We start from the raw sequence: 26,481 nt of genomic DNA, 5'->3' as shown, positions 1-26,481 counted from the left end.
TGTCAAATAATCCGACGATAAACTACAGCCCGCTACAATGTTGACAGCGTAGGAGAACCATGGAAAAAAATAGACAGGTACGTGTACCTGGGGGAGGTAGATATATTTCACGGTCTCCAATTGCACAGGTATCCCTGTTCCACGATTTTCAACTGCTGGACAAAATTGGGACCTCGATTTGACAAGTGTGCTTCCCCACTATTTTTCACGAGCTGAAAAACTTCGTTGTTCCCTTGTAAAAACAGAGTGTCGCGTAACAGTTCGACCAACGAGCTCTTTCGAATTGTTCGAAGACTCGTATCACGATCGTAGGAAAAGTTTAAGTACATTGTAATAATTTGAATTGTTGCACGGAGTGATAACTGAAAAGAGGGTTCGAGAAAGTCATAACTGTGATACTGGTTAGCATGGAACGTGATATATTTAGTTGCGAAAGTGAATAATGGAGTGGAGATCCATTTATCTAAGTCATAACTAAGTGTGTGTGTACTTGGTGAATATTCAAAATGAAGATTTGTTTTTTTTTTTTAGGTAAATTCACCTCGGTTGTACGACTCGCTGCAATACTTTGTGCAACTCTAGAAAGACAATCGTGCTTTCAATGAATTAAATAATCATTTTGGGGACTTGAATGTAAAGGAATTCTACAAAAATAAATTCGTGTTTCGTTCAGGTTTCGTCGACCGGATAATAATCATTGTTTCGATAAAAATATGATTGTCCAGTCGTGAACAAACGACGTTTAAAATTTGTGACGATTAAGGAATCGAGGTCTCCATTTTAGTATTCGTTTTTGAATTTACGTTTAGAATTGTGGGTACAGTTCGAAACGCACGAAACGAGTAGATATACGTATCGATTTTATCAGCAACAATAAAATCTACGATTAACTGCCTACGAGCATTTTGAAAGCATTTCGTACCGGTATAAATTTCGTACTGTTTGATACCGTACACGCGTGAACACGAAGATTTATATCGAATTATCGATACTGCATTTCTATAATTTGATAAATGTTTTCGATATTTTAATTTAATGCACACCGCTCGGTTCCATTTCCGTAATTTCCTTCTTCTAACGAAGGAATACACCAATTCGCACACAAATAATCTACATTATCATTGGAATGCGATATTTGAACATTTTTTTATCGAAATATATTCTCGATCCATTCCAGAATTGTTCACCATTCCAAGTACAATTATACTTAAAGGCTGTTCCGCTTTAGGGACTAAAAGGGCTCTTCGAACGTGTGCTGGTCATCCCTCAGGTACCGGTCATTTGTTACCAGTACCATAAACGTAGCCACATCTGCATATTAGACATTGACCTGGCCCTTCCTGTTGCAGCCTGTGTCAAACGTTATCAACAATTTTCCCCTCCACGGCCACTCTCGTTACGAGACACCGTAAACCTTGGTTATTGGACAAACATCGCACCTCCTTACCCAATCAAGGATTATAATTAATTTTCGATGTATTAATGTTACAAATAATATTCGGTGCACGTTTAGACCCAAGTTAGATTTTTCGTGATCGATAGGCTGTTACTGCTCCCACTATAGCATCCAAACACATCGAAAGCACAAGTATTAATATGTATTGTAATTCATTCAACTTCGAAATATAGTATCGGTTTACAATCCATCAGTTAAAATTAATACGTTATTAAGAATTGTTATCTCACTCGAATCGTTGTATTTTTGAGAAATTGTAAGCACAAGTGTATTTTTATTCATGTAATTCTACACTGTACAAAAAATTTCAGCTGTGAATATAACAAAACTGTCTCAAAGTAGATGCAACTTCAAGTCTATTAAAAATTTTTAAAATATTTAAAAGACAATTGGTAGAAAATATCAATATCGATTAACTCTTAACAGGAATATTCACAACTGCCTTAAATAAACCGTACGTATTTTTGACGCATCGTCAATAATTACGACAGGAAACTCCGTATCTAAATACCTCATCAAACGTATCGATTACGGGACTGGATAATCCTAAATAAATCTTACTCACAGTATTCGTTCTATAATTGTAACAGGAAACATCGTATCGAAACATCTGATCAACTGTATCGATTACGAAGATAACGCGTCGATTACAGGACCAAGTGATCCTAAATAATTTATACTCACGGTATTCGTTCTATAATTGTAACAGGAAACATCGTATCGGAGCACTCGATCGACTACGAGACAAACTTCGTTTCATCCGTTAGAAACGAAGAAGAAGCGAACGGTCAAGTACGATTGAGAAACTGTCCCAGTCTTCATACTCGTGGCGGTTCATTCAAAAGCAGCGTTACTCGTTCGAGTTTCATTAGTGAACTATGCCAACCGGGGAACTGTCATCAATTAACACGTGAACTTCGTCAAGTCTTTCGAGGGGCGCGACGCGGAATTTCCAAGTTGGCCACGAGAATCTGCGAGACGGTGGAAATTCCAGGTCACGGGAAATTTATTGGCTGGCTTTCCCTCGGAGCCTTGACGCGGTAGACGGAAGCAAATACATCTTGAAACTTGGCTTTGCACGCGTCTCTACATGCTGATATCTGTCCACTGAATATCAAGACGACACGGCCGAGTATTAAATCGTTCGAGACCCCCTCCCCTTGGAAAACTTGAGCGGGCTGGGTGTTGAGACAAGCGGATACGAACACAAAGGATTCCTGGAGAGTGGGTGAGGCTGGCTGAGCGAAAGACACTCTGTGTGTTTCGTCAGTGAGACGAACCAACAACAGACCAACCGAATGACACTTCGTACACTGACTGATGCACTCGAACGTCGTTTACTCTCGTAGATCAACGATTTAGGTAACCGATGGGATCTCATTGGGGTCCGAACGGACCCGTAACTTGTGACCACGTTTGCACGAATATTTCGAAGGATGTTTATTTTATCGTAGCTTTCTTTGATTCTGAGGGTAGCTATGATACGATCGAGAAGTACAAATGTCTCTGTGGGTCCAAGAAGACCCGAACTTTGCACGTCCAGGGTTAATATGAACGATTAATACGAATTATACTTCCAGCTCTGTTAACGAAACTCTATAGGAGGTTTGTTGCAAGGTGTAATGTATCGAGGCGACTGTCGAATAAATTTGGAAGTAATGAAAATTGTTTTGCACGGTCGATAACGCGGGAAGGATATTGGGTATATTTGAAATGGTTTTTCTGGGCACACAAGGTCTCTAAAGTTATTCAGAAGTTACCCAAGGAAACGATCGAAACAATTTGGACGAAACGATATTTTTTTCGTAGAAGATTTCACTGCAGAGCACTTTTACAAAGTAATCTATGACACAAAAAATTGAAAACAAAGATTATTGTAACGAGATTAAGAATAGACTGTACTAAATTCATCCACGATTATATACTGGACAAAATTAAACATACTTACTGTATCTCGTGTGATAAATTAGTAATAGCTAACTATATGCTACACAAATGTAAATACGTTGTACAGGTCTCTCATCCAAGAATCGTACAAGAAACATATTTGTGTTTCTAAAGAACAGCAAACTCTTTTACAAAATATGAAACAATCGATTCACAAGTGATCTGAATGTCTACGAGGTGTAGAACAATACAGAAGAAGAAGAAGAAGAATTCACTTAGGACTATCTAGGTTAAATATTGTGGGTTGGATAAAGGGTTCATGAAAAAAAAGGAACTGTCTCTTCGAGGTGACTTAAACTCTAAGAGGATGGTAATATATATCTAGGGGTTTCTAAAGTTGGAGGTTTCGTCTTCCAGGATCGGTTAAGATGAACGTTATGGCTTCCCAGACCCGAGGAGCTGAATTCCAATTTCGGTTCCTCCGATTCCAAGTATCGTACATTACAGTTATTTTTGTCAAAGTGTTTTTCAAGTTACTCGGATTCTTATCAGAAGTTTTGCGGACCATTCTTCGATTTGGATCACAATTTATAGTTAAACGATTCGAATCTGGTTCATCTACCGATCTTTCCTTAAAATGGACTTTGGAACAATTACAATTGTTTCGTATTGAAATGTTTTTTCGCATATCACATACATATGTCTATATAACTTATATATATTCCAATTGTAATTGGAAGGTGGTACAGTTGGTCATAATAAACTGCGATTTCGAATATGATATTCATTTCTTATTAAAGACACCATAAAGATAACCGACACTTCTCATGGAGCAATTACTTTTCGGTAAACCAGACTTAAGACTACTTACGAACGATTACGAACTGTGGTCAGAGTTTGAGAATATGGTCGACGAAAGTTCTCATACTTTGAATGGCTTGGAACCACTTGGACAATATGGCGATATCGAGTCCTGCGTGCCTACAAAAAGTTACCATTTTAAATAGTATCCCTATTGTTCTTTGTCGTTGACATAAATTCTCCAAAAATAATCTTTTCGAAGTGGACCAAGATTTGTTATTACGAGAATCCACCGTATTATCCGCGCGGAACGTTCTATTGCAAGTTTCCTAGATTAAATATTAATCCAGTGTGCTTCTCAAATTAGCGAATGACTGATGCTTGATTTTTGGAGGAATTGGTAATAATTGATGTTTGCGCGAGGTTGGTTAGAATAATTCGAATACGCTCGACGATTATTATATCCTCCTGTGGAAATTTCAGGTCACGTAATTTCGTACTTCCTTGTGTTTAATTTGCAATCTCCATAAACGCTTAGGCCGTGTGTTTCCATCGTGCACGATGTGCGGCACAGTGGAGGGAAGTTAAGATAATTTAATGGCTGAACGGTTAATTTTGTGTTCGTTTTTATCGTTGCCTCGTTGGTGTTCAAAAGCTCGAGGTAATATATTCGTGGAAAGGGAGGTCCACGGTAGCTCGTGTCGTTTCACTTCGTTGCGGAGATTTTTTAAATTAGGCCAGACTACTGAAGAAATTTTTTTACAGATAATCGGGAATCGGTGCAACAAACTGTTCCACGGTTTAATAAGTTACCTGTTAAGGTCACGTGGTTCGGTTAACGACGCGTCGACGAGAATCGTGTCATTTTAGAGATCGTTCTTAGAGTATTTGGAATTTATCGATATTTTCAAAGACTCGAATATGACTGGAAAATATAATTATGTCCGACAAATAGTTGAACCGTGCTCTCGGCAGTATTTGGTGCCTGGTAGGTCCACGTGTAGCGAAAAGACTTATGGCAACGTCACAAAACGGCTTCCTCGAACAAAGGACTTCCTATGCAACGTCCCTTCGCAACCTTCCTGCAGAGAGACTGCATTCGGTCTTGCAGGCGTTACACAATGAGGAAACCGCTCCAATTATCATTTGTTTTAATCTCCTTCCATTATGTTCCTCCACGAATGGTGGTAGGGAGCTAAAACTTGATCGTATCGAACCAAGTGCGACGAACGAAAGTTAGAATACCATGAGAGTTCAGCTACGACGTATGAAAATATTTTTAGAGTTCAACTGTGCCATATCAAAATACACTGAGAGTTCAACTATGGCGTATTAGAATACTCTGAGAGTTCAACTATGGCGTATTAGAATATTTTTAGAGCTCAACTATAACGTGTTAGAGTACCTTAAGATTTCAACTATGGCACATTAGAATCCCTTGAGAGTTAAACAGTGGCACATCAAAATACCCTGAGAATTTAACTATGGTGCATTAGAACCCTTGAGAGTTCAATTATGGTACATTAAAATACTCTGAAAGTTCAAGTATGGTACATGTAAATAATACTCTGATGAAAAAATCAAACAGTTGGATATTAACAATACCGATCCTCTTCAAAATTATAATGTATACCTGTTATGTTTTCCACTTGGCTACACGCTGCGAGACAATGAGAATCACCCCATCGTGTTATCTACCTCGATCCTTTCGGCTTGAAATCTACCTTGTTTTTCGGATTATGGTGATCCTGACCCAGAATCGATCTTACCAGATATTTTCCGAGCTTAAATCACCGGTTAGATTCCTACTGCACGATTTGGATCGAAACGCGCTACTACGAGTCAAACTCGTAGTTATCAATCACGAACAATTTTTTATCAGACATTGTGTTTGTATCTACCCAGTGGAAAATATTACGTAGCTAATATTACTGAACATTAACCAAGTGAAGTAAAGCTAGTACTAATGTTTCTTATCGAAGCGAAATGTCGTGGAAAGTCAGCGAGTCGGTGCCGTAGAATGTCCACGCGAAGTGCATAATAACTGAAGACCGAATGGATTAGGTGATTCGCGAGAGAACGCAACAGAGTGCCAAGGAATTAGAGGGAACGGTGGTTCGCATGGCGATACTCCCCGACGTTAGATTTACCTGTGTACCGTTTCTTGTCGCAGCCACCCGCCGTGTGTTTCTCAACGCGCGTAACGTACCGTGGAGACGGATCCAGGACGCGAAAACAGCAAAACAGGTCCGTAACCCTGTCACAGAGCATTCAGACGTCCACCTTTCGGGTTGTTGCCCGCCCGCTAACTGCACAATCAAAATTCCAATCCCGATGCAGCGTGTAATCCGCTAAACGCAATCCTCGTTCCCTGTTCCCGGGCACTGTGCTTCGAACAACCGAACCCACCGTGCAATTAACAACCGCAAATTGGTAAGCTAGACGGAATCCGCGACGTCGCGATCATCGACCGTATACGACGTCGTAAGAGAAAGCGCTGATTCGAACGAACCGTCTCGTGACCATAACCCTCTAGACGAGATTATGGGAAATTTCAAGAGCTGATTTGGTATTATTGAAATCGCCACCGCCGTCGCCGCTGCCACGTCTGTCAGCCACGAGCTAGCTTGCACTTCTATGGTGGCGTATGGTCTTACAAATTACGACCGGTACCGAGAGAGAGACATTGTTCCGCAGCTGCACCGACGATGTATACACAGTCGGTGAGATCCACCAGTCTGTCGCCAGTCAAGGAAGATATTAATCTACAGTTGCCCCGCGCAATACCGAACCCGCATTCAATGTCCTTTCGGCGAACCTGCAACCAGAGGACAGTCGTGGATGCGAGATTCGACGATGAACGCGTTTATTCGTTAACGAAGAAACTTGGCTACGTGGAATTCCAGCTTATTAATAATCGAATGTAAGTGGTTACCAAGTGTAACGGGGAACGATAAACGGTGGTGTAATGACGCGCACGTGACGTGGATAGAAATGCACTGTTGCAACGGTGTCTCGGTTATCGAGCACATTCGTTGCCCGGATTCGTGATCACGAATCGTTCTTGTCATTGGTTGTGTTCCTTTAGCGGTGGTTCTGAACGAAACTTCCCGACCTGTGCCTCACATATTGATAATCGACGGTTCTGAATTTCGAAAACCGAGCGAGGTGTACTCCTAACAATTTTATATTATGTATTGTATATTCGTAACAATATTATCAATGGATTGCTGAGATTTTTCACTGGAAAATAAGTTCGAACACGAGCTTCTTTGGATTATTTTGAAATACATGCAATTGAAAATTTGGTGCAAGTTATTCGTATAAGGTACAAGTAAAAATTATTCGAGTTCGGTCGTGTTTCATTTTCAATTTTTATGGAAATTAAAAATTTTATTTTATATATTGTATATTCGTAACAATATTATCAATGGATTGCTGAGATTTTTCACTGGAAAATAAGTTCAAACACGAGCTTCTTTGGACTGTTTCGAAGTACATGCAATTGAAAATTTTACAAATAAAAATTGTTCGAGTACGGTCGTGTTTCATTTTATTTTGTCTACTTTATAATATTCTCACGAAGATACAGTGAGAAATATAAAAATGTTCGCATTAGCGAGCGTCACACCGATACGAGCGCGATATCGCTTTAAAGCAACGAGCATCGAGCTCGCGTAATGCGAGTCTCGTTTGCTGTTGCTCTATCTCGCTCATTCTCGATATATACCATTCACTCTACTCGTTGGAAGATTCACACGCGGTTGGGTCTGAGTTAGAGGTAGAAAGGATTGAATTCTGGAATGAATTTGCGACGACTAACTTTGACTACATAATTCGTATATTCGATTCTGACTTCTCACTCTACGTCTAATTAAATAACGACTGATTCGAATTATTGAAATTTAGAAGATTCGGTTTAAGTTTCCTTTGTCAGTTACTTTAAAACGTATTTTGCGAAAAGTCATCTTGTGATTGTGATGTAAACAATGTCAGCGAAAATACATATTTCTGTTACTTTAGGGAGAAAGTACTTATTTTACGTTGAGTGAACTTTAGAACCATATAAGAAGCTACACATATCTGTATAGAAAATAATAATAAATACAATACAAAGTACATAAAATACTCGAGTCATCTATGAAGAAAAATGTTTGTACATGCACGCAATAAAGATGCACAAAATAAGTAATATTTATACTTCTCCTAGATATTCTCCTCTCGTCTATCGTAAGTTTATTATTGTAATATTTAATAGACAAAGTTTGTACATAACCCGTACGTTGACATTGCATTTGAACGTCGATAAATTTTTCATTTTATTCTATTTTCGCGAAGATATTATTGATCCAGGTTTTTTTGCTTTCAAGTTTTCAATCTTACGCACGATTTGATATCGCGTATTACGAAAAAAATACTGCTAATTAATCTTCCGAACGAAGGTTGCACAACTGCGGAATTCCGTTAAAAGTAATGGTACGAGTCTGTGACTAATACAGCAAAATTAGAGTCACTAGATTGCCAGATGCAACCGAGCATCTTCTTAGGAATGGCGCGCAGCTAGACAAATTACGGCCGATTTAAGTGGCATTATCTACTGCCGGAAGAATGACGTTTATGGATGGCAAGCAATTCGTTTTTCAGCATTTAAGATGGTAGAGTATTAATCTATGCTGAGGATTTGCTAACTGTGCCAGTCAGAAACATGTTTAAGACCGATTGTAGTATTAGCATGAATGAGAACACCGTTTAATTGAGTCGTTTTCCACTGTTTGCAATCCTGATCGATTAAATTATACTTACAAAATATTGAATACACGGTGTGTATTATCTTGTCAATAAATTATCTGTTGTACAAAGAATTTAAGTACACACGAATACGCGATTTTTCAATAACGACGATTCGTTTACGTGTTCAAATGGAAAAACTAAAAAATAGTTTAATAAAGTACAAAAAGTAATACTTTTTCCCAAATTTTTGTATTTTCTTACTTAGTTCAGGTACTTGTAAGACCAACCTATAAAGCAGGACCTGATAGGATGTCTTACAGATAAGTCCACTAGTCCAATTAAACAAAATGGTTCCAAAACAAAATAAAGATACTTTTTTCCAAATTTTTGTATTTTTTTACTTAGCTCAGGTACTTCTGAGACCAAGCTATAAAACAGGACCTGCTAGAATGTCTTACAGATAAGTCCACTAGTCCACTAAAACAAAATGGCTCCAAAACAAAATAAAGATACTTTTACCCAAATTTTTGTATTTTCTTACTTAGCTCAGGTACTTCTCAGACCAACCTATAAAACAGGACCTACTAGAATGTCTTACAGTCCACTAAAACAAATGGTTCCAAAACGAAATAAAGACACTTTACCCAAATTTTTGTATTTTCTTACATAGTTCAAGTACTTCCTAGACCAACCTACGAAGTAGATCCCCAAATCGACCCAAGATACAACATTCTTCTCTCCTTTCCCAATCTTTCATCGCAACGAAAGACGCCACGAATTCTATTTCTCGAAAATGGGAAAAGATTCCGAAAATTCAGTGAAAAAAAAAGAGAAAAAAAAAAGAAGAAAATACACGGTCAGTCGAGACGAGTCCCAAGAGCGGGTAGTCTGAAAGTCTGAAAGCAACGGGAGAGAACGAGGAGAGGAAGACAGGTACAAGGAAGAGGATTTGCGATAACGAAGCGGGCTGCCAGTCGCAACGATGCGTTTGAACAATAGCGAGGAGAAATAGGGACGGATGCACGTCCCGAGCAACCGAATATGCGAAACACGAAGAACGTCGAAGAACAGTGGTGTCGTAAGGGTGGTAGACGTGGTACGTTGTGGGGGTAGTTGTGTCCCGTCGATGATAATAATAATACGCGTCCCGGAAAATTACATTCTCGTTATTTCTGAGCGTCAGTGCTCTTTGAGGCGGGAGAGCAGCCGTTATAATGCGTCCGTTTTCAGGCGTGAAACGCTACGAAAAACCGAAGCAAGTAGAGACGATGGGAAATGAGGTGAATGCTCGTCTCTCCTCGCTACTCGTCCCAAAGAATGAGAAACTCATTCCTTTCGTAATGGTTAAACAATTTCGTCGTGGCTCACGGAGCTCCCATTATTATTATTATTTTCCGTATTACGGTAATTCGTTCGTTTTAACGAGTCTTTCCGCCAACGAGTCTTGAGGGCGCACTCCTCAATGAACGTTTTACGCTCGCGTATCGCGCCGTGGAATTTTTTTTTTTTTATAACCCAAGGATGTTGCAAACCCATAAATTCAAGTTTGCAACATTGTTTTCGGCATTGGACCGATGCCAGCTTCGTTATCTCTTCTCGAAACGCTTCTATTTCCCGTATCGAAGCGAATCTCGATCGTTTACGTGTATACCCGCATGGTGAACGTTCGCGGGATTCTTGGAGCATTTGCGATAGTGTGATAAAAGGATGTCGTAAACTATCGTTCTATGGTTTAACTTCACGAGGATGTATGGAATACGATGATTCACATTCGATGCAGTTTTTTAAAAGACTGAGAGTATCCATTGTCTCTTTTGGCGTTTGTATCAGTTTCGACTGTTCTTTAACGAACAGCGGAAAGATATTTTGGGTTTGTTGTTGTTTGGTAGCAGTTTCAATAATTTCTGAAAAAATATAGAGAAGACGTTTCGTCCGACCTAACGAATTCGTTTTGTACAAGCAATGAATTACTGTAGGGAAATTTTGGAAAATATTTTTCTCGATTAAAATCTCGATCGTTTCGTGTTCTTCGTTCAAACTAGGAATGATTTTCTTTTTATGGTATTTTAGAGAATGCGAAAGCAAATCGACCAGAGGAAGCAGTTATATTGTTAGAATCACGTGATCGTAACAAGAGTATATTGACAGGCGACTAAACGAATAAATATTTATACTGGTAGAAATAGTACGAACCATTACCATTTGCAATAGTTTCTTGGTGTTTCGATACAGTGTACGTTGAACATAGTACAATACACTTTTGGTCAACATGACGATTGCAACGAAACGAACAAATGAGAATATGGCCCTGTGACCAGTCATCTGATGATTATCCGCTCGATTGTACCACGTTTATTAATTGTTTCCAATCGATTCTTCGTTCATTCTGAAAGTTTTAGTTGTAAAACGCACAGAAAGACTGTAAAAATTGTTGCAACAGTAACGAATAAAAATTTCAAAGTTTCGAAGATTAATTTCCTCGTAATAGAAATTTTCATCTAGAATTATATTTTTCTCGCAATCAGTATTCGAGCGATGTCTCTAATTTTGTTAAATTTTCACACATTTTCTCAAACAGTACAATCCATAATTGTGACAAGAAAAGAATACAATTGTTTAAAGTTTCAGAAATGCCAGAAGAAAAGATACCAGACCTCGACAAATATAAAAAAGCGTTCGTAAAAGTGAATGAATTCGCGATGTGGAAAAATGGAATAGTCTGTTGGTTTTATTTTTGTTAAAATTGAAACCTCGAAGCATATTATGCAATACACGAATTGGGTTGTACCTAGTTGCAGCAAAATCCATGAAAGTGGTAAATGGTAGAAAAGAATTCGGTCAGTTGCTATCGAGCAACGATAATACGATCGTATTCCATTTACTTGCAATTGTATTGATAAACGATCGAATTTGATCGTAATTGGTCTCGTCTGGTAAAACCAACATTACATAATCACGAACTCCGTGTAATCAGACACAAAGTTTATACGCAAATTGGTATCTCGTCGAATTAGATGCGAACGAGCATCGATGTGAATTTACGTAATTCGACAAGCATACGGAATTCTCTTTCTAATTCGATTCTTTCTCAATACCATTTAACAAATTAACGAATGCCGAGATCCAGCATCGCGCACAATTTGAAAATTTATCATCCTCGGGACTAGCGTTCGCTCCACTTTTCCTGCAATTTTTCAGAACGTAATTACAGAGTGGACAAGTAATTAAATTCTCATTTCAATTAATCGGTTTATTGAACAGTACGGAAATTATATCGTAACCAGTTTCGCTAGTGGTAGTTCTCGAACCATCAATTACTGTTTCAATGGAAGCTATAGTGAATCAGCGGTATAAATATCAGAAAATCGTACATTTGTCGAAAAATTCGAACCGCGTGAAAAATATTTATTTGATAATAACGCGGTTCTACGACGACGAATTCATTCAGTGTTTCCGATTTTTACCAGACAAAATCGATTACAATAAATCAATAAATATTTCTCGTTACTTGAACAGAGCTGTTAGTCTATTTCGCGTGTTCGTAGGTTTCGTTACAGGAAACGATTCTGATCGCCCGATGAACGCATTATACAAGTCCTATTATAAGCTACACTGCACGATTGATCGCGTGACGTTCACTTTACAAGATACGCGTGTAATCACACGCTCACCCATTACCTTTTTGCATTAAAACGCGAAATTTATACTGCGACGTAACTTGGAAAGATTAATCCGAACCATGATAGTTTTATTGGTTCGCTATTTTAAATTTCCCGCTAACAAGACATTTCTCACGATACCAACTACCAAGAGGGCGTGTTTCTTGCCCGCAAGAAGTAATTATACTTGACAGAAGGGATACAAATTAATTTTGCATTAAATCACAAACGTTCAATATATTCTTTTTACGTACTTACCATCGACGTTAATTAAATTAGTAGGATAAATACACAAAATAGAACTTGGTGGGCACAAGTAAGACAGATGTCCCAATTGCTACCAGTTTAACTTCTTTTAATTATTTTAGAAATTGTTTAACCTAAATATCGTTTCAGATTGGAGCATAACGTTGCTTAACGTCTCTTTTATTAGTTAACATATCGCTATACAATTGATTATTGATTAATAGAAAAATGATAAGTCCAATGTCCCTACTATTGTCACTCGAATGGAAACAAATCCTACATATTAACAATACAAATATCCTACATACTAACTTAACAAATATATAGATGAACAGTAAAATTATCGTTTTTGTCACGTTACGACGATTCCCAAACTACTCACGTTAATTGACAAAAATTTTTTTTAAATATTTACCGACACACAGAAAAAATTTACACCTCGAAAACGAAAAGTTTTGAAACATACGTTCGCGTAACCTTTTCTCATCTTCAGGTGTAGAATACATCAAAGTTTGGTCGTCAATCTTTAATTAATTACACCTCCAGAGTTATCGAACATCCACACCAAATATTCCACGCATCCAAAAAAGAATCCGTACTCCCAATCGTGCAAAAACGCGTTAAAATCAGAATGGGCAATTTTCAAAGTTTCTCTTCTAACCGACTCGACTGCCATATTTTTTTCCGGAGCACGATTCCATCACGGAGGTGATCCTCTCATAAAATGTTTCCCATCGTTCTTTCGCGAGACAAGCGGACAGCTTGCAAACGTGTCTCTCTAAATCTTGGTAACTTGGAAAAAAAAAGAAAAATAAAAAAAAAAGAAAAAGGGACGATTTCTCGTGGAGGAATTCGAGCAGGTCGTTTCGACGTTCCGTTGAATTAAAGGAAACTCGGAGTAGAGCAATCACGGGGGATGCAGCGGGAAGATTTTGAACGAACGAGGAGAAACGTTGAACACGAGCCGAAATAGGGTGAGCATTAATGGCCTGTAGAAGAAACGGTCGGTTAGGTTCTGTTTCCCTGGCAATTTGTACTCAGCTTCGAAAGAATCGCGGTCGTTAAGATCGGTAGCCGTGCAAAGAAACGCTTCGCGAGTATTAACCCGTATCTTCTTTGGCCGTTTCTTGGAATTTCACGCGGCGCTCGAGAACCGGGGCGTTCGTAACAAACGAGAAGAAATATTTCTCGGTTGTATTCGTATTGGATTTCGCGTATCGCGTAGATGTAACAAGAAACAGGTATCTCGCCTCGTGGAAAAAGAAGAAAGTTACGACAACCGTGGAAGATTTACCGGAATTGAAAAGATTTAATTGGAGCTTAATTAAAGTTTGCTCGCACTCGGGGCGAGGAATCGTTACATTTCTCGCACAGTTTTTACACTTGTACTGATACGCAACGGATGAATTCAATTTATGCAACGGTCGTTACAACGTGAAATAGTTTGCGTACTGTGCGAACGGGATGTACCGTGAACAATTTCCATTGAATAATTAACAATTTTCATTATTTATCTCGTCTCGGGTATGGAGAATGTACTTTGCGTTCTTTCGAGACTTTTGCGAGGGTGTGGATGGGTTTATATATTTATAGAAATACGTTCGAAGTAGCCTACGAGTTAATTAATTAACAGTCGTAATAACAATGGGTTTTCGTCGAAAGAAGTATTATTCGTTTGATTTACAACACGATTCGAATGTTTCGATTTTATATTTTAATCTGGGTGTAGCTTTGTTCATTGGTGAAAAAATTATGTATTGACTTTATTATATTGCGATACCAAGATTTTTATAGATACATATTTGTATCGAAGAGGATTCTTTTGAGGCTTTCTTAATTAATCAATCCTACTAACGATAATAAATATTGATCTCGGACAGTAAATCTTACAAACACTTAAACACATCCAAACGAATAATTAAAAACACTTTTGAAAGTGAAACAAAAGCGTTTCGTGTAGCTCCGAATGCTCTTAAACACTCGTACGAGTTCTTTGGTTATAGCGTTAGAAGTATAATTGCGTAATAATTTCTGCTAATTGTCGTTCATCGACCGTACTCGGTATTACATTTGAACATATTTCTACAAATCGAAGCTGTCATATTCAGATATATCCTCTCGATCCCGTCGAGGTGGAAAAAAGTTTCGCAAGCGGATCGTAAATCATCGAACGCGTCAAGAGTTTTCGTCCGATGATAGAATTTCCCCAGTTTTCCGAATCTCGATCGGCATTCGACAGATCACAATTAATTGTCGGGGCAATTAAACCGCCTGCGAATCGAAGAAACGTTTCATAACGATGAGTTATGAATTACGATTTCCCTGCTGCGTGACTATCGTCGGAAAACTGAAGAGCGAATCAAGGCATCAATAGTCGTTTGCGTCGCTACGTGGAAAGAAGTTTAAAACGAATAAATTTTTCAACGATGCGTTCGCACGATTTTATATTTACGTAATTCGTCACCGTACGAAGAAGTTTCTTTGGAACAAAGTTTCGCTCATTCTGTGGGCTGCCATATTGATATTTTGAGTTCGAGAAATATGTTCTGCGCTCGAAGATGCAAAACTTTCCGAAAGACGAGTCAAATAGTTCAATACTTCAGCGAAGATCAAAAGTAGCAGTTTTGCACGATTTATAGCTAAATTTTATCCATGATAAAATTGTGCGAAATAATTCTTCTTACACGAATAATTTCGCTAGCTCGTTTATTCTTTGTGACAAATTGATCACACAAATTATACACTAATAATATACTATTATTGTACTATTAGTGATAAAAATATACTATTTTCTACAAATTCGAACGGAAATGACACTTCCGTATGAAATTTCACGTTCTGTAATTGTTCTAAAATTATTCTAAAATTCAGAATAAATCGAAGTGCGAAAAAAGTTTAACAGCGATCGCTATGGAAATGTTTCTCGCATCTACTTGGATCAGATGTGGAAGAAAACAATATTCATCGAACCATGAGATACATTTCTTTCCAAGGAACGTATATTTTCTCGATCCTCGGGGTCGTGGACTCTTAAGGTCTCAACCCAATTCCATTAAACAATTTATTAAATGAGATAATCTCGACTACACTCTCCGGGCAGTGCTAAATTACTTCAGCCTCGGGACTCTTTCACGGGAAAACGGGAAACAGCGAATACGAAATGAAATATGCACGTCCGCGAAAGAAGCGTTCCTTCGTTCTCGAAATTAAAATTTCATACTGTCAACTTCCTGTGCCACTTCAGTAAACAAAATTAAAAACTCATACCGTCGACTTCCTCTCCCGTTTCGCCAAACAGATTACTTTCCACTTCTTCGTTTTCCCCTTATTAAATCGGTGTCGTTTCCGAAACGTTTGCGATTCGAGAATAAAGAGAAACAAAAATTTAAAAAAAAAAAGAAAAAAAAGAAATTCACGAGCACGCGAGACACTTAGAGAACGTTCCACGGAGCTGTGGTTTTCAAAATCGATGAATCACACCCACCGGTCCCCCCAGCTGAGTTTCATTGAACAAATTCACCAACATTTACGCCCCCTACCCCCTCCGATCGAAAAATCAGAGTCTTCCTCCTTAGTTTCACGAATCGAATTACTTTCCACTTTACAGTTCTTTGTTTCCTCCTTATTAAATCGGTGTCCTTTCCGAAACGTTTGCGATTCGAGACAAAGAGAAACAAAAATTAATAAAAAAGAAAAGAAATTCCCAAGCAGACGAGCACGCGAGACACTTAGAGAACGTTCCAAGGAGATGTGGTTTTCAAAATCGAAGAATCACACCCACCTGTTCCCCCAGTTGAGTTTCATTAAACGAATTCACCACCGTTCACGCCCCCTACCCCCTCTGATCGAAATATCGGGGTCTTACTTTCCATTTTCGCGTTCTTGGTTTTCCTCTTATTAAATTAGTGTCGTTACCGAAACGTTTGCGATTCGAAATAAAGAGAAACAAAAATTAATAAAAAAGAAAAGAAATTCCCAAGCAGACGAGCACGCGAGACACTTGGAGAACGTTCCACGGAGCTGTGGTTTTCAAAATCGAAGAATCACACCCACCGGTTCCCCCCAACCGAGTTTCATCGACCCCCTCGGCCCCCACCGATCGAAATACCGCGGTCAGGGGGGTGTGGTTCGAGGATCGTTGAAAATAGGGCAGGGGTGGCCCGCATCAGAGGGAACTGCCGCTTCGAAATCGGCCGCGTTCGTTACGGATAAATAAATAAAAGAGGGCGTAAAATGTGTCGGTCGAGAGCCCACAGGTGTGTCGTACTGCGACGTTTAACCAGCGCCCGGAACGCCATTACGTTTCGAGTTTATGGGGACGCGACGATCCAATGTAACCGGCGTATACCGGCCAATGGCCGAACGACGTGAAAATATAACTGCGGTGCGTCGTTATAATTAGTCCTCCATTACGTTTAACGTCTATTAACGTCGTTAGTTCGAAACCACCTACGTACAGCCGGCCTTCTAAGCCACCGTCAACGAGTTTCGGCATTACGTCCCTGTTCTGAGGCGTTACGACACCTTTCGTTTAATTGGCACGTAAATACTCGTGTGCAACCGTGTAACGTTTATTCTTGCGGATACAGCGTGTCGCGTATAAGAGACGCTCGATAACTTCGAGTGAATGCTAATCTGGATTATCATCGCCGGATTGCAAGAAACGAGTACGCGGGACGAAGTAACACGTTCGCGTTCCATGTAAATGACCATGGTCTATGGTAGCGAGATTCAAATAACTTCCAGGAAGGAGAAAGTGTGAACGGATGTTTCAGAGAAATTGTAAGTAATTAAATAATACATATTTCGCGGTGTTACTTTGTTATCCATCTGAACGAGAAATTAACGTGGAACGAATATACAAAAGAGAAAATTAATGATATTGAAGTGCGAAACAAATCTATGAACTCTAAGACAGAGACTACTATGGTGATATAGTTATAGATATTTTCTACGGATTTTAGCGAAACGGTTTAGTCAATTTATTTAAATACTTCTATTTTTCGTCTGTACTTTTGGACATTGTATATTGAATTAATATTGATACAGCACGACAAGTTTAATACGATTTGTAGCATTGTATCGTAATATGGGTCATACAATAACAACTTATTCTGGATTAGGAATTCGGATTGCTTGTTCAGCAATTAATATAATTTACTGAACTTCGTATTAACTTGTTTTATTTTAGTTTTTTATTCCATGGAAATTGTTCATCTAGGTAGAATTATCGGTAGTAATTTTCAAAGCGCAGTGAAAGCGCACTTACAGAGCTTTGAAATTACGACGATGTGTACCAATTGACCCTAAAATGTTTTGGAAATTAATTTCGTACAATACTCGTGGAATTGACCAAATTCAATGAGTCAATAGCGAAGATTCGTTCTGGTTTTTCTTTTCAGAATCGCAAAATTATCTGTAATAGTTGACTGTGTACAAATAATCGCACGTTAAAATGTATAATATTATTTCGCGATGTTATATCTGGCAGTAAATAATGATTGACGAGATTTTAATCGAAAATCCCATTGTACGGGGAACGTGTGCGATATACACGCGGAATTGTTTATAAAATAAGTTCTATCGGCTGGAAAATTGCCACTGTAAGCCTTGAAAGGTGTTTAAAATTAATAACATAACTATTTCGAAATATTAATTTCTATCTTATAATCAGGATGTACGCGTTTCAAGTACAAGCCACGAAATATTAATCAGAGCTGAAACGCATATTCGTTGAATTTATGAAAATGCAACTGGGTGTTTGCAAAATGTCCGAATTAAATGGATGAACTCGACGAGGATATTACAAAATTTGTTACATACACTACATTTCAGTTTAATTTTGCTTCGTCGAAAGTTTACGTTACATAATGGCGTGTTCGACTCGTGCTGATCATTTATTTACTCGTCGAACGAAACGAAGAGGAATTTTAAATGCGTTAAAACAGTCACGTAATGGAAAAATGGTGTTACGTAGACGAACGAGGAATATTTTATTTAGTACTTGAAGAATTAGTGTAAGTTATTAACAAACCGTTAACAAGCTATTGGCACCATGAAATGTTCATCGTTGAGTTTCTTTTTTATTAATTTAAACCCACTTCTAACTGCTATGAAAATTATTGGTGTTAATTATTGGTTCTATCGACGTAGAACAGTGTTACTTTCTGAATTTAAATATTTAATTATTGCCACAACGTTCAAACGAAACTCTACTCGAGTTTCACCAACTGTGAAATATATATTGCACTTCCAAGGAACATTGTAATTCATCGATAAAAAATAATTTGCACTCTTTCCCTCCATTGAAACTTTCCTTTTAGTTACATTAGAACAAAACGAAATTAAATGGAAGGGGAGGGCGTTGACAAATATCCGCGTTTCATTATAAATTCTCTCGAAAAACTCGAATAGCAATCTCTTTTACCCGGATTTCCTTTTCGTGGAGTTCTTTTTTTTTTTCTCTCTCTCTCTCTCTCTCATCGTTGGCTTTCCGCATCGACGCGCATTCTGGTAATCCGGCGCGATGCAATGCGTCGCGACGCCTGGCAACGTCGTTACCAGATATATCGATGACCCGCTTGGACATTCGATGAGGACGAAACTCATAATATCGGTAAACGTATTTACATTCAAATAGCAAATTAACGTCATAGGAGGAAAATGATCTTGTACACGGGGCGTGCCAAGAAAGCGACCAGACCGAGGTGTGATAAACATTTTCAACGCGGTACGATTTCGATACAGGGTGTCCCGTGAAACTACGTCAACAGACGTATCTTCGAGGATGCATCCAACGAAGTTGCGTATTCAAAATTTGTGAAATTAAATTTAATATCTTATTTGTTCCGTACATATCGCTGATAACGTACAAAATGAGAGAGAATTATTTATTGGACTTCTCGGAATAATTTATTATTGAATCATATATTTCACTCTTGAAATTTACACAAATTTCACTAAATATGTTATATAGATTAAATTTACCATATACAAATAATGGAACATAAATATAAAGATGACTTACAAACGACCTTGAGTAAGAAAATTTGTATCGCCATTTCTTTAGCTCGTTACAGTCTAACTTCTCTCGTTTTGTAAACTGTATGGTTCGTCTCTGAAATTCTTACGCGTCAATGTTATTTTAAACGTCCCGTGTTCGAGATTCTTATTAAAAATTCACAATTGTCCGCCACGATTTTGAATAACAGCTACAATGGGCAAGGGCGAGTGAAAATTAGAAGGGATGGAAAAGAATGGTCAGTGAAAACTGAAATTTGTTGGAATACCTTTGGTTTGTTAAAAAAGTATACGCGAACCCGTTAACCTCCGTATTATTTTACGAGCTTTTACATTTCCCGTGTAATTTATGCACGTTGAATTTCCTTGCACACGGGTGAATGCACTTCTAACTTCATACATCGCCTGTTACTCTCTTTTTATGCGTCCACCCCATTACTCTTTATAATGATCATTATATCTACACACTGACAACGACGTTCTCATAAATTAAATATGACACAACGGGGTCATCGTTAATATTGTACATCTTGTCCTTGTCGACTATTGTTGCCGTTCATAATTACCCACATCCTGATCCCCATTGATTATTGACGTACTTTGCCAGCATTTCGAATTTCATATCCTAAATCGTGCGACGAGTAATCGTAAGAATATTGGTATACGTTCATTGCGTTACAGTTATACGTAACGTGGAACACGATATCGACTAAAATTTAATACATTAAAGTACAAGCACTCCTATATATTACGAATCTAAAGGCAAACTACAGCTACGTGCTATCATTAATCTGATACAACTACGTGCTATTACTTTTATTTATTTCATACGTACTTGGCTACTACTACTGTTTCTGATACTGTTTACAAAGATTGTCCATCGATACAAATGTTGTGCAAATCGAGTAAACGTCCATACTGTCGTAAATTTATAAAAACCAAGAAACGAGAAATCTAATTGATAAGAAATAAGTTGCTGGTGGATACGTATCGTATCGAAAAATAAAGTAGAAAATATTCCAAGTGATATTGATCAGACACTTTACTCAGCCACTGTACAAAATACAAGAAAAGATAAATATACGATACCAATATCCTCGGAGAAACCATTGGTACACACACCAATTGTCCTAAATTGTTCCTAAACATCGATCGAAAAAATTTACCTAAATATGGAAACAATAATTCATTTTGAATTGATTAAGACGAAGAAGAATTTTTCGAAGATAAATTTCAAACACAGAAATTCTCTCTTCGTTTCAAACGAGTCTTTAAACTAGTTTGAATACCATTGATGTGCACAACGTACAGGCTCTTTCTTGAAACCTTGTTTATTATTTTATAAAATATCTCGCGAAGAAAAATGGCCCGATTCCCGAGTATCGTTCACGAAATGTCTGGTCGTTAAGGACCGTCTGATGGAAAGATCGTCCACGGAATGTCTAGCATTGTCGGCGTTTCTTTTGCCAAGTACTGGAGCGCCTTTCTTCGCGCGAAACAATAACAGAGCCGTGAAGGAAACGAGGCAACGATGTCACCAGGATGGATTATCGTCGGCATTATTGCGCGTCATGGCGCCTCCACCTCCTACCCCTAGCGACGATTGGCATCATCGTGTGCGTCGTTGTCGTCGTACCGATAATGGACGAGCGGGTCGTCGGCATTGGCATCGTTTCGCATATTATGCTTCCACGCTGTGTAATTTATGCACGGGCCACGATAATATTCGGCCGAGATGCCTTACTACGGACCCGGCCATATTCGAGGGGATACCCTTTCGGAATTTCTAATCGAACCCTCTCCTCGCTACGTCCAGGGAAGATCCTCAAGTATGTGTTCCTGTCTATTGTTCAGATTGCTCCGAGTCTCTGGACATCGTTAATCGTGCATTTTTGTGGAGCAAGGAGGGAAATTTCTAATCTATCATCGGTATGTGTTTTTGACTATTGTTGCAATTGTTCTAAATGATTAAAGAAACCTAATTCAAGATTTAAAATAATAATTAAAAAAATAAAACCTGGATATGGTTAATCGTGCATTTTTGTGGAGGAAGGAGTGAAATTTCTAATCTATCATCGGTATGTGTTTTTGACTATTGTTGTAATTGTTCTAAATGATTAAAAAACAAACCTAATCTAAGATTAAAAAAAACAAAACCTGGACATCGTTAATCGTGCATTTTTGTGGAGAAAGGATTGAAATTTCTAATCCAACCTCTCATCTGTCACTTTAGAAAAAAGTTACAGGTGTAGAATAAACGGTCTCGATACAGGGTTTGACTATTTCAAAAATTGACAATCTTTTAATTTTTGAAACGGTTCTACAAACAACGAAATACATAAATAGTAATCCAACGATACGAGGTTTGGTGTATATGGGGGATCGATAAGAATTTTTCAGTGAGAACGTTTCAATTTTTGCAGGATGTTCGTTTCCACAGAATATTTGACACTATACCGATGAAAAGTTACATCAGTTCGCGTAGTATTCGAACATCCATTTCTCAAATCATTTTAAGCCGATGCAAACGATCCAAAATCGTTAAACCACCTGCCTGCCATTTTTCGGGATCAAGGACAACGGTGTATAAATCGGAGTTTTTTCCCTCTGTGTAAAAAACAGCCGTCGAATTCGAACGGATTAAAAAAAAAAACCTAATCCAAGATTTAAAATAACAATTTAAAAAAAAAAAACTAGGAACAATCCCTTGGTTCCCCATCATTTCCCTTGGTTGGCTCGACGAGGCAGCGAATATCGTTACAAATTAAATATTCAAATTACAACGTCGAGATTACCATTTATACGCTCTTTTTTCCTATTCCCGCTTAAAATGCATATACACTTCTTTATTTAAAAAACTGTCCCTCGTTACATCCTCGTCGTGAAATACCCTCCATAAATTCATTAGGAAGTTCCAGCGGCGGCATTAAAAGGCCACAAATAACTCAGCCGACCACGTGCACGAATAACATTTGCATAATTTTCCGATGCTTTGGCTTCGGGCTCGCAGAAAGGCGAAAAGAAAAAGAGAAATATATATATATGTATTTACAGCTTCGAGCGAGCACGACATTTGTTCGCGATCTTCTCTCCGTAGCGTCAATGCGAGGGAACCGGAAGCAACGAAGGCTCCAGCTCGTTGGCAGGAAACGTGAATTCTTGCTGAAACGTGGCATAGCGGAACGACTCAACGGATCAAAAGAGTACGCACGAAAAGAAGGGAAAAGTCTCTTTCTCTCTGTGTGGATGGTTGAGCGTCGGTCATGCATGGAAACTACCTCTAGAAGGTTGATGTTACGTGTACATACATACACCTTCATACATACACGATCGTACACACATATACGTTTGTACATACAGTCACGTTCGTAGATGCATATAAGTTTGTACATACAGTCACGTTCGTACATACATACACGTTCATACATACACGTTCGTACATACATATACGTTTGTACATACAGTCACTTTCGTACGTACATATACATTTGTACATACAGTCACTTTCGTACTTACATATACGTTTGTACATACAGTCACGTTCGTTCATATAGACATACACGTTCATTCATACATACATACATACATATTCGTTCATACATACATACATACTCGTTCATTCATAGATACATACTCGTTCATACATACATACATATTCGTCCATACATACATACATACTCGTTCATTCATAGATACATACACCTTCATACATACATACATAAATACTCGTTCATACATACATACACACACGTTCATACATACGTATACATGCCCGTACGTGCACGCATCTGGAGCAAGTATAACCATAAACGATTCCACGTGACAACGAATAGAGATATACGCGTCCCCTCCCCCGAAGGTGGTAAACCAAACCAACGCGAACCAACGACACACAACACCGCGAGATCGTAACCGGGTATGGACACGGGGTCGGAATATTGGCCACGACGGTATTCGCGTGTCTGGACAACTGAATGTGCGCATCAACCAGCAATTATAGTAATGGATCCTTCTGTGCCCGCTAAGTATCAAATGACTTTCTAATGCGGTGTCTGGAGAGTCACCGAGACTGCTCCGCAATTGTGTTGCACCGTGATGGCTCGGTAACGAGGGTCGCTTTAAACATTCCAGGAAACTATGACAGCGACAGACGAGTTTGCGCAACAGAAATTGTCAAGCGTATACGTTGCCAAAGCTGCCACGGCAATTTTATACGAGATCGTTTCGCTTTGTTCGACCATTGGTGACTTTACACTACAACGAGGTTCGTTCGATCCGCATTACTCTGCTCGTTGCTATTAAACGAGTTATGGAAGTCCATGGAATATCCACCTAGACGTTCTACATTCGTCCGAGGAGACATGGTAGAACTCGTGCACATGGCGGACAAACTTCTACTGCTTTGATCGACGTTGAATTATTTCGATCGCTGAATCAACTCGAGAGTAACATCGTAAACGTCGACCGAGACTTTTCAACGGAGGATGATGTTGTACGGCTTTGGTAAATAGGGTGTAACTTTTCAATCGATGAACTTACGAACACGAAAGTCTATCTACGAAAAAGGAACTTGATAAATTTAAACATATACGTTAGATCGAGGTTCTAGATCCGTGATTCTCGAACATAGAAGGTGTACTCATTTTTTTTGAAGAGAGATCTTTTCAATATAGAATATCATTAGTGTGGAATAATTTGGAATCGGAACATTTGTAACGGAAGAAAATAATAAGAAAATTATACACAGAGAAATTTTGTTATTTTTCATTCGTGCACAATTCGGTGTAAAATTTTGTACAATTTCTCATGGAACAGACTTTGTCCAAATCAAAGTCAAAAGTGTCCAATTAGTTAACGATGGAGTATCCTCAGAATTATTATTATTATTGTTGTCGTTGCTCTTATTGTTATTCTTCTTCTTATTATTGCAGAGTATAATTTCATATACTTTCTCATAGAGAAAATTTTGTCCAAAGAAAAATCAAATGTGCCCAAAGTGTTAAAGATAGTTTCGAGGCTTCTTCGGTATTATTATTACACGAATATAGTATACAAGCGTTCATTGTTATGACCGTTATTTTCTTGACACGAACAAGTACGTGTTCGATCGTATAAATGTATCAAGTGGAAAATATAAACGTTGAAAAATTCTAATGCGCCGACCAAGGAAAGTTTTACACAATCGATCAAGCAGTCGTTAAACGGATAGATTTCAAAGAGCTGTTGTAACGAGGACCAGGTTTAATTTACATAATTCCCTGTGATCGTACCGTAGATAATTGTCAAAGAGTTCAGACTTCTCCGGGCACTTTTGAACGTGTTTGACAATTAAAGGCGCAACATTGCTAATTGCTAAGTATTCTTGCGGGAAGAAGGCATTTTAAACATTCTCCTTAATGTTACAGCCTTGAAAGAGTACAATTCAAGATAAAAGAGTATTTACGAATCCCAGCCCAGAAATGCACGAAACTCAAACATTGGAAAGACTTTGAAAAATTCATTACATTTCACTAAATAAAAAAAAATGTATTTTACTAACGGTGAGAAACAAAATATGTACCATTTCCGTTGCTATCGACTTTCAAGATTTGTGCAACAAAAAATGTGCACTTCCATTTCAAGAAAGGATGCAATTCTTAATTGCACATGCACTGTTGAATTTGAAAAAAATTCAAGGTACTAGAGATGTAGTACTCTTCGAGCCATTTACCTTTTTCCTTTGACATTTTTTCATAAATGCATTAATAACGGATTTGTGACCTGAAACAGTTACATGGACCAGCCAGTATATACAGATTGGAGCTGGTACGAGAACTTGTGAAAACGTTCAGTGGTTGGTTTCACTCTAGTGGCGAATATGGAAGGTGTCGCCACATAATAACAGCAGTTTAGGTGACCACGAGAGAGACCACGTGTGGCTTCAAACTCACCGGTAGTTTGCTCTAGCTTGCACAAATATTTCGAATAAAAATTCAAAAAGTTACTCTATCGCACTTTTGATCATTTCTAAGGAGATTCGTACGTCAACGTTACAATCGAGGGAAGATTTTCCAACGCAAAATCGTTTAAATCGTTCGTAATAATTTACCATATTTAAAATTTTACACGTTTATTACCATTATTTACACGTAATATTTACCATATTAAAAACGTTTACACGATTCAGAATATTTTGCGCAATTTTTCTTCAAACTTCGATTACCGTAATTTCGAAGTGTCTCGTATTTTTTTATTTAAATGGAAGTGGTTTTCCAGTCCCGACTTAAACGAACATAACTCACCTGAGCGCGTGCACTCTTGCGTTTTCCGAGGAAGGGTTCGCGTGCATGATCGCGGAAGGGTGTTTAAGCCCCGAAAGTACAGAATAAAGCACAATTAAACGATTATTAACGTTTCTCGCATCTACGCAAGATGGATAACTTGGATAATTTAAACGATCGTTAAACTAGCAAAACTGTACCAACAGAGACGCGTTAATTGGCCTAACAATTATGGTAACGAGACTCTTGTTGAACGACCCGCGAATTTTTAATATTAATTACACGTTACAATGAACAAATTTGATTCTGTGTATCGGCCAACCGTTTCAAACAAATGAATGTATCGTTAGCTGGTTTTTTCACATCGAAGAAAAAAGGAATTTATTGCGCAATTATATTTTCATCGTTTGAACAAAAATTG

General features: G+C 38.2%; 1 long non-coding RNA gene across 1 annotated transcript; it reads left to right on the top strand.

Annotated features, from left to right (window-relative positions):
- Positions 1–23,239: 23,239 nt before the first annotated feature.
- Positions 23,240–25,756, top strand: LOC143154303 (uncharacterized). Its single transcript, XR_012994041.1, has 3 exons — positions 23,240–24,303; positions 25,206–25,476; positions 25,570–25,756. It is a non-coding gene; the product is annotated as an uncharacterized LOC143154303 (long non-coding RNA).
- Positions 25,757–26,481: the final 725 nt, after the last annotated feature.

This window comes from Ptiloglossa arizonensis, chromosome 14, assembly GCF_051014685.1.
Source record: "Ptiloglossa arizonensis isolate GNS036 chromosome 14, iyPtiAriz1_principal, whole genome shotgun sequence".
Lineage (NCBI taxonomy): Eukaryota > Metazoa > Arthropoda > Insecta > Hymenoptera > Colletidae > Ptiloglossa > Ptiloglossa arizonensis.
Note: the sequence above shows the minus strand (reverse complement) of the source record. Positions and strands in the feature narration are given on the sequence as shown.